This window comes from Ursus maritimus, unplaced genomic scaffold, assembly GCF_017311325.1.
Source record: "Ursus maritimus isolate PB19 unplaced genomic scaffold, ASM1731132v1 scaffold_24, whole genome shotgun sequence".
NCBI lineage: Eukaryota > Metazoa > Chordata > Mammalia > Carnivora > Ursidae > Ursus > Ursus maritimus.
Window position 1 is genome coordinate 36,606,403 of NW_024424897.1, and position 10,340 is coordinate 36,616,742.

Genomic DNA, 10,340 nt, shown 5'->3' on the forward strand with positions numbered 1-10,340 from the left:
AGGAATCTCTCAGAATAAAAAGCCTACATTAAAAGGACAATATTCTTCCACAACAAACATCTAGAGGCAAACATGCCTTGCACATGGATTTTTTAATTATAGCTTTCTTATTTCCAACAATCTATACTTAGCCAAAAACTATTCCCAAAGAATAAATAATATCCCTTTACAGATAAAAACAAGGAAAAAAAAGATATTTATTCAGTCACATTGCATACAAAAGAGAATCAGAACTGGTGTTAAAACTTGAAAGATCATGGATCCTAGCCTCAATTAATGCTTCTGTTCCAATTCCCGGAAGAATTAATCCAATCGACACATGGTTCCACTAGTGAAACAAAAATGACACGGACTGGTCACATTTCTCCCCAAATGAGACAATATTTTCTGATTTAAAAAAACTCTTAAGACTTTGTCCAAGGTACATGATACCTTTAAACTCAAACATTTTCATTTAATAATATTCCTTCTGCACTCAAAAACGTGTATCTTCTTCCTTACCTTCCTCATTAACAATACTTATTACCAAATTTAGGACTGATGCCTGGCACCTGCTCATTACTGTCGGGCCAAAACAACATGAGTGATAATACATTTGGCAAACAACAGTAAATATGGATCAGAGAGAAAAGATCTAAGCAATAAACAAATCAATGTAATTAAGGAAAAGGAAAAAGAGCCAAATAAACATGAAATAATGAAAAGAGCCTGGCTTAAATCTGATCTCTACAATGTGTTACTTGGATAGCCTAAGGGAAATTAGCCTCAACTGAGATCTTTCCAAGTAGCTACTATTTACAGTCCTGATCCTTACGCAAAAGTGCTTTAGGTTGTACCAGAATTTCCCTGATTGCCCTCTTAAAAGATGTGAGCTAGAACCCACAAATACTATAGAACACAGAAATTCCCGCTTTGATAGTTGTTATAATTAAAAATTAGCCTGTGACAGGGGGTTTGCCTTACGCAATATTTTCATAATGCCTTTCTAGCAAAAATTCAAAGAATGTTATAATCATTTAATCCATTCACAATGTACGCTGAAGGCGCAAACTGAAGAAAGGAGTCCTTCACGTATAAGATCTGGAATGAATCTGAAGTTATCATGTAAGAACTTACACATACAAAGAGAGAAACCGGTACACAGAAATGATTACCAGAACCTGACAGAAGAGCTGTAGCTCAAGGCCAGGCTGGTCTGTCTAGGATGTTACTATGCCATTTTAAGTACAATAGAATCCTCAAAACTTAAAACTTACTTAAGATTTAAAAACAAAATATGCTTGGAAGTTTTCACCCGGTTTCTTTGAAAAAGGGCACAAAAACTGTTGTTTTCTAAAGATCTCATACACATATGCACATATTAAATTCTTAACAGGAGTCTTAACCACAGTCTGTTAAACATAAAATTAACCTAGTCTTAAATTCTACCTTTATCAGTGACCCACACATTTCACTACCTCCATTAAATTTCATTGTCAAGGAATATATTTCTGTCCTAGTCATTGTGAGCACTGTGTTCTTAACTAAAGAATAATGTACCCACCCACAAAATTTCAGGGAAGAGAGACAAGTAATCTTAGCTCCTAAAATAAGAATCCCTGCTCTTAAAGAAAGGGAGAAACCTATCACTCTTAGCTTCCACTGTTGTTAACAGTAATGAAGTATCCCTTACCCGTATTGACAGGGAAACACTGTATTAAGTCAGTTCCTGCCTTAAGCCAAAAGAAAACTCCAAGAAAAATGAAAATAGTCTAAACAAAAACAAGTGGGAAGAGGTGGTAGCTGTACAACACTGTGAATGTACTAAATGTCACTGAACTGTTCACTTTAAAATGGTTAATTTTATGTTATATGAATTACACTTCAAAAAATTACATATGGGGCACCTGGGTGGCTCAGTCCGTTAAGTGTCTGCCTTTGGCTCAGGTCATGATCCCAGGGTTCTAGGACTGAGCCCTGCATCAGGCTCGCTGCTCAGTGGGGAGTCTGTTTCTCCCTCTCCGTGCTCACTCACTCTCTTTCTCTCTCAAATAAATCTTTAAACAAAAAAAATTACATATGCATTTTTTTAATGAGATAATCACATGCCAAAGATGAACATAACCAGATTCTCCAAAGTACAGGATGATGAAAACTGTGGCCTGCATTAGAAGCCAAAAGAAAAGCAGCCAAGATAGAGCTGAAAAAAATAAAAAGTCAATATTCGCTGAAGAGCCTCAAAAACCAAGGTCCACCTGGAAAAAATTCTTTTTTGCTCCTACAGGAGAACCCCAGGAAAACGTAAAGCCATCATGGAGTTTGAACTCACACCACCTTTCCACCGGATCAAACAAGACAAGTCACTGACTGTTGTGTATGGCCTCGGAATACTGCTAAACGACGAAGGTGCCACAGGGAAAGCACACACTCACTCTTACTTGTCCTAGCAGCGTGTGATGTCACTGCATTTTAAGGGAAAGCCTCCCTCCCTACACAGATGATATATCTGGATTGAACATAACCTAGTTTCTACCAAATATAGGTTGCGAAAGACCCTTCTCTTCTATTCCTCCTTCCTTACAGTGCCCCTAAAGAAAATAAGGCCAGAAAAAAATTAATAGGGTCTCAATTTCAAATGGCTCTCAGGGAAATGGCATCTAAATGAGACTTGGTGAGGCCACTAAATCCCTTCTTTTCACACAAAGTTGGCTTTACAGTTTGGTGCCCGTAGCGAAAAACTGGCTGGAGTTAACACAATTACAGAGCAGAAAGGCCATTCAGACATCTTTTATTACAAGGGTGAGAGGCGTTGAGATTTCAAATATTTTTAAGATTATATTTATTTGACAGAGAGAGCACGCACAAGCAGGGGGAGCAGGAGAAGGAGGCTCCCCGCTGAGGAGGGAGCCCCACACGGGGCTCGCTCCCAGGACCCTGAGATCATGACCTGAGCCAAAAGCAGATGTTTAACCAAGCCACCCAGGCGCCCCTCAAATATTTCAATAATTAGATATTTCAATGCAAAGATAATAGTGTCTTCCATCATCATTTAGTTCAAAAGAAATTACAAGACACCTAATTACAACACACACACCTATGATTTTTTTTTTTTTTAAGATTTTATTTATTTTAGAGAGAGTGTGTGGCAGGGAGGAGCAGAGGGAGAGGGACAAGCAGACACTGTGCTGAGCTCAGAGCCTGACATGGGGCTCAGTCCCATGACCCTGAGATCATGATCTGAGCAGAAATCAAGAGTTGGAGGCTCAAACGACTGAGCCACCCAGGCGACCCCACACCTGTGATTTCTATTTATCTATGTCAGATTACAAATTTGTTAATATTATACAGTAAGAAAGAAGTTCAAAAGTTTTACATCCGATTTTTTAAAAAGATTTTATTTAAGAGAGAGAGAGAGAACGAGCAGGGGTAGAGGAACAAGCAAACTCCCCACTGAGCACGGAGCCAGACATGGGGCTTGATCCCAGGACCCTGAGACCATGACCTGAGACGAAGTCAGACACCCAACCCACTGAACCATCCAGGTGTCCCAAGTTTTACACCCAATTTTTTTTTTAAGTTTTATTTATTCATTTGAGAGATAGAGCACAAGCAGGGGGAGAGGCAAAGGGAGAGGGAGAGACAAACTCCCCTCTGCACAGGGAACCCAATGCAAGGCTCCATCCCAGGACCCTGGGATCATGACCAGAGCCAAAGGCAGACGCTTAATCGACTGAGCCACCCAGGCACCCCTTACATCCAATTCTTAACTGAAATAGCAAAACTCTGGAAAACTTAAGCCTAGAAGAAGGAAAAAAGGAGACGGTATCGTATCTAATTCACTGCTTGCTCGGCTTAGGTCAAACCTGTACATAAAATGTAGTATTTTTAAATATGGATGTTTAAGGGGGGAAAAAGATGAACTGGGCTTTCTGGAGTCTCTTAACTCACAGAATGTTAGCTTTGTGTTAATTTGACCACTCAATTTTCATTGAGGCTGTTTGCAGAACACACTATCCTTTCTGCTTCATTGGGAGTTTAAACTGTTAAGGTACCTGCAAACAGTTCTCACCTTACCACGACGCTTAGTCATCACTGGAATGTGTTACACGTTTTCTTGTACACCTGCATCTCCTTCATCTGCTGCTTTCTATTATTACTTTGTAAGTGTACCCTGAGGCTAAGCAATACAGGCATACCAGAAAGGTAATTAATCATTTAAATTGTTCCTCATTCAGACCACTTTCTTGGTCATTCCACCTTTCCTAAACTTACCGCGTTTTCTTTACCTTTTTAACCAGAATGATTATTATAACAGTATCTTGCATTTAAAACACACTTTTAAAAATCAAAGTTTAGGGGCGCCTTGGTGGCACAGGCGTTAAGCGTCTGCCTTCGGCTCAGGGCGTGATCCTGGTGCTCTGGGATCGAGCCCCACATCAGGCTCCTCTGCTAGGAGCCTGCTTCTTCCTCTCCCACTCCCCCTGCTTGTGTTCCCTCTCTCGCTGGCTGTCTGTCAAATAAATAAATAAAATCTTTTTAAAAAATCAAAGCTTAATGAAGCCTCAACACTTTATGCACACTGCTTCATAATGAAACAGCCAGGTGAATTCAATAAAAGCCTCCCCCCAGGTAGAAGACTGCTCTGAAAACAAAGAGCATGAATTAATTCTTTGGATTCAAAGAATATGGAAATAACAGGACATTCCAGTTTCTTTACCTCTGGCTTAGTCTACAGCCGTTCTCAAACCAGATCATTCCTGCTATGCCCAGAAAGAAAAAATTCGGTGCCAAGATTTACCCCTACGTGCTTCCCCCTCTCTCACTTCGAGTCTGAAGGTTTCTCTTCCCTTCCCCCAAGTGTCAGGAATTCCGCCTCTGCCCCAGGTGGTCAAGATTCTAGGGATACATTCCTCCATTACGAGGTGGGAGAGAGGTGTCGCTTAACCCCGAATTACGGGAGACGGGCGAGTTTTGTCCATCAATGGACAAACCTGAGAGGGAATCCCTTTCCCCTTCTGCTTAGCTGAACACGTCCCAGCCTCTGAGTGAACGACGCCAAGCGGGGAAGACTGAAGGTTCTCCCGTTCGGCCTCCAGCCTCTACTGGCCACACCCCTGGCCTCTGGCCCCAGCCCCCGACCTCGAACATATCTTCCCTCCGGTGTCCCCCTTCCCCCAATTCCCAGCTGCCACACCCGAGAACTCCCTTGCCACGCCAGAGCGGTGGACTCCCTTTCTCCAACCCTCTTCCTCACAACGGTCACACCCGACGCCTCGCTTCACCCTCAACGGTCACGCTCCGAGGATTTCTTCTTTCCCTCCACCAGCCTCCAACTCAACCTGGGGTCCCCCAACCCATCAATGAGGGACACACCCCGAAGTTAGCCGCCCTGAACTCACCGGAGGCAAGGGCGGGGGTGGCGGCGGCAGCCAGAGAGCACGGCCCGAGTGGTGTTGTAATGGTTTCCTGCACGTCACGACTCCTCCAGGTCTAAGCCACTGCGCAAAACCCACTTTGCCAGGGACAAAGATGGTGGACAGGAAACTCTGACGTCAGAGAGCCTCGCCGCGTACCGTCATCCCCGCGCGCGGAAGAACGAGAAAGGCGGCGAGCTCTGTCGCTTTGGAGACGGACAGGTTTTTGCTGGGAAACTGGAGACTGGACCCGAGAGGAGGTTCCGTGGCTATGCAGAGGGATATATTAAACAAACTGATGTTCTCTGGATTTGTTTCCTCGCATAGGAGTTCTCTAAAAACTCTCACATAGAGGGGATGAAATATCCTGTTCCTTTTATTTAAAAAAATTTAAAAGCTCAGCTAATTTTTCAGGCCAGTTCAGGACTGTGGACAATGGTGATCCAGCCCAGGACTATCCATGAGCAGTGGGACCAGAAGAAAGTGGTGCAAGGAAAACAGGGTGAGACGGCATCAGATCTGAGTCCAAATCCCTGCCTTGAATATGACTGGGAAATCACTTAACATCTCCTTAACCTTTGTCTGTGAAATGAAGCCAACGATCTAACTTTCCGGGGCTCGTGAATTTTGAATGGGATAATGTAGATAAAGCACCTGGCTTACACAAAAGTTAGTTATTTTTGGAAACCAAGACCTAGAAATCTCTGTACCTCTCCCTCAATTTTGCTGTGAACCTAAAACTGCTCTGAAAATACTAAGTCTTTAATTTAAAAACAAACAAAAACAAAAAAACGTGAAGAGTGAGAGTCTGGGGCAGAAGTTGAGGAAACCAAAATGCAAAGGGGACTGCAAAGTAGAAAGCAAGAAGGAAAAGCAGGTGGTTATAATGTTTTAGCACATTTTTAGAGTTCTATGAAAGTAGGAACTGTATCAATCTGTTCACTCCCCTGAGACCTAGCTCCCCTCCCCAAAATTTGTTGAATGCATAAATGTATGAGGGTTGTTGAGATCAAGCCCCGCATGCTCTGCAGGGGGCATGGAGCCTGCTTAAGATTCTCACTCCCCCTCCCCCTGAATAAATAAGTAAATAAATAGTCTTTGATGTCATTGCTGGGACCATCAGTAGAGATATGAAGGCAAAAGCCAGGCTGCAGAAGTTTGAGGATGAATGGGAGGTGAGGAAATGAAAGCAGGAGTTTTGAATAACACCACAAGAAAATATGACTGAAAAGAGTATATAGGATGTTTGAGAGAGAAAATAGGATTGTTTTTAAGTTCTATAATCATACATTTTCTTTACACTATCTCTTTAGCAATACCATGAATTCAATGATTGTTCCTACCCATAGGACTCCTAAATCTTTATCTCTAGCCTTGACCTATTCCCAGCTTCACTACCAAACTGCTAACCACACACTGGGAAGTTCTAGATTTATGGCCCACCCAAATCAAACAAATCATGAGATGAGGAATGGGTGTTGAAAACCTGGTTCCAGTTACAACTCCCAGAAATCAGAGATGGATTTTGTTAAAAAAAAAAAAAAAAAGCCACCAGAAAAATCTTTATCAAAGGACTTTGATTCATATCTTCAAAACCTTTTAACAGCTCCTCAATGCCTAGTAAGTCCAAACCTATCCTTCCCTCAGTTTCTCCCATCTCTATGCTCTTTAGTTTTCTCATCTGTAAAATGGGGAAATAGTAATATCCAATCATAAAACTGTTTTAAGTTTTATAAAGGGAATTAATCTATGTAAAGCACTTGGAACTATGACTGCACATAGTATGACTATGTAGCATTTGCTACAAGTGTAATTATCTCAGTAAATTACACTGAATTGCTTAAGCCAGAAACCCGGAGAGTCATTCTTAATTTCTCTCTCCCTTAATGGTCACAACCAAACCATCTCCAAGTTGTCAATCTACCTTCAAAATAAATCTTTAATTCATCCAATCCCCTCTATCCCACCTCATTAATCTAAGCCACTACCACCTATTGCCTGGGCTACCAGAAACCTCAACTTTTCTCCCAACCATTATCCATACAGCAGCCAGGTTATTTAGCTTATTCTGAAGTATAACAAACATTTTTTAAAAGTGCACACATCATAAATGTAAACTTTGGATGAATTTTCACAAAGTAAACATAACAACATTACAGGGTCACCTTAAAAATACAAACCTCATCATGACTCTGGTGTATAAATCCTTCAAGGAATTCCCACTGCACTTGAACTAAAATCCAGTCTCTTTCCCATGGCCAGAGTCCTTGCAAGATTTGACCCCTACCTCTCTAACACCATTTTATGCCTTACTCTACATGTCCTCTTTTGCTATTGCAGCCCTCATATATGCCACACTCTTTCCCATCCCAGGGCCTTCACAAATACTGCTCTTCCTGACTAATAATCACCTCCATCATCCTCCAAATGCTCACATTGGTCTCAGTTTAACTGTAATCTTCTCAAAAAAGACACTCTGTTTGCCCAATCTAAAATGTTCTGCCCTCCTAGCCCACACTGCCACGCCATCCCAGCCCTTATTCCATTTGTAAATTATGAATGTTTATTTACTTATTATCTCCGTCCCCAACTAGACTATAAATCCCATGTCTGTTTTTACTACTTCATACTCAGCACCCAGCATAATGCCGGACATATAAAGTTACTCAATATTAAATGAATGTCCACAGGCAAAATACTAAAAGTAGCATTTAAGACCTTCCATAATCCACCTAAATCTATATTCAACATACTCTCTACTATTCCTTTCTGTAGCTCCACAGTTAAAGTAAACTAAACAATTTGCTCCACATACACTCCATGCTGCTCCCTTAGCCTAGAAAGCCCTACCACTACAATGACTTGCCCCAAATGTACTCCTCTTTTGAGATCCACCTAATTCACAAAACTTTCTCAATGGATATGTTATGGTATAAGGTACAGAAGGTACCAGGTTACATCACTATATTAGAAAGCAACTGACAAAGAGAAGCTGAGATAAAATATGAGAATAGAAACAACGTTTTTCGATTTGGTTATGTAGGCCAGTATAGGCCTTCTATTTAAGCTGGTTTGTAGTGCCTTATTTCTCCCAGCTGATAGTTATCTCTTCCTACTAACACATCAGACTAACCTATCTGATGGCTCTGAATACCTCTTCACGTAAGTACACTTTTTATGTGTCTGATCTATTACAATATAAACCTGAGAGTGGGATTTATGATGAGGTGGTTATTATTTGTTGGCTGTAATCAGTGGCATTAATTGGGGGCACCTGGGTGGCTGTCAGTTAAGCATTCGACTCTTAATTTCGGCTCAGGTCACGATCGGGGTGGTGAGATGGAGCCCCGCAGGGGGCTCTGCATTCAGTGAGGACTCTGCTTGAGATTCTCTCTTTCCTCTCCCTTTTCCCCTCCCGCTCCTGCTCTCCCTCTCTAATATAAATAAACAAATCTTAAAAAAAAAAAAGAAAAGGGTAAACAAATAGTGTGATTTCTGATACTGATAAGCATTGTGAATAAATCAGGGTATGGGCATTATGAATGACAGCGGAGGGGCTCTGCTAGGGGCCTGCTTCTTCCTCTCCCACTCCCCCTGCTTGTGTTCCCTCTCTCGCTGGCTGTCTCTGTCAAATAAATAAATAAAATCTTTTTAAAAATTTTTTTAAAAAATAATTGACAGTTATTTTTTACTGCCTTTCCTTTTTCTCTTGCAATTTCAATTTACTCTTGGGGTATTAATCAAGGTGTCTTGCCCTTTTTTTCCCCTAAGATTTGTTTACTTTAGAGAGAGAGTAAGCAAGTGCGGGGGGGAGAAGGGGAAGGCAGAGGGGGAGGGAGAAAAACAATCCCAAGCAGACTCCGAGATGAGCACAGAGCTAGACACCGGCGGATCTCATAACCCTGAGATCATGACCTGAGCTGAAAAAACAGAGTTGGACACCTAACTGACTGAGCCAGCAGGAACCCCAGTCTTGCCCTCTTCTAAGAGTGAGAGTGGAGAGGAAATCTGAACCAAGGTAGGGCAATAGGGATTTGAGTAAGTACAGTGACAGAAATTTGTTGAAGCTCATTCATGCAACAACACTGCCTGGGTGAGACTACTAATTCTTGCTGGAGACAGCCAATACAACTGTAGTTCCTGACCTTTTTAGAGATGGCTTTCCTCGTTTTGTTACCTACTCCATATATTTCCAAAAAAAATTTTAGTTTAAATATTGGCTTGTTTCTTTTGCTTGTAAACAAAGAACCCTAACTGATACAAACGTTTAACTTCCCACTTGTAGTTGAATTTAAGTCTCAACTTCGTCCTTTTGTAGTTCAATTAAGAAAAGCCTGCAGACAATAGCTATCATTATTAGAGCACCTAATACTTGTCAGGTGCTTTATATAGATACATTATCCCTAGTCCTTGAAATTCTGTAAGGTAGAAGTCCGCTATCAACGTGATTTTCGCTGGCAGGTTATTTGGTAGAGTAAAAAAACATGTTTAGAACTGTAAGATTAGGGGCACCTGGGTGGCACAGCAGTTAAGCATCTGCCTTCGGCTCAGGGCGTGATCCAGCGTTATGGGATCAAGCCCCACATCAGGCTCCTCCGCTGTGAGCCTGCTTCTTCCTCTCCCACTCCCCCTGCTTGTGTTCCCTCTCTCGCTGGCTGTCTCTATCTCTGTCGAATAAATAAATAAAATCTTTAAAAAAAAAAAAAAGAACTGTAAGATTAACTTGTAAGATTTTATTGAAGCAATTAAACCCAAACCTTATTTTTGAGGGTTCTCATTATGCAAAAACCAATGGTCTTTATACCATAAGATCCTGTAAGGCAGTGAATAATACCTTCTATTCCTATCCATTTAGCACAGAAGTGGGGAGGGGTTGGAGATAAAGGAATGGTTGAACTTTCACTCATCGAAATTCAATAAACCTGTATAAGCAACTCAAACGAGGCA

The 10,340-nt window shown here is 41.5% G+C and overlaps 1 protein-coding gene across 7 annotated transcripts in view; it reads right to left on the reverse strand.

Moving 5' to 3' along the window:
• The window catches only part of AP2B1 (adaptor related protein complex 2 subunit beta 1), a 119,481-nt gene extending 113,859 nt beyond the window's left edge, over positions 1-5,622 (reverse strand). For 4 of the 7 annotated variants that reach the window (XM_040640989.1, XM_040640988.1, XM_040640987.1 and 1 more), the window contains exon 1: positions 5,379-5,597. The gene's annotated coding sequence lies outside the window, so the exon portion shown is untranslated. Of the gene's footprint in view, positions 1-5,378 lie in introns of all 7 variants that reach the window. The other 3 variants (XM_008695409.2, XM_008695410.2, XM_008695411.2) reach the window with 3 other exon arrangements.
• Between the last annotated feature and the right edge of the window lie 4,718 nt (positions 5,623-10,340).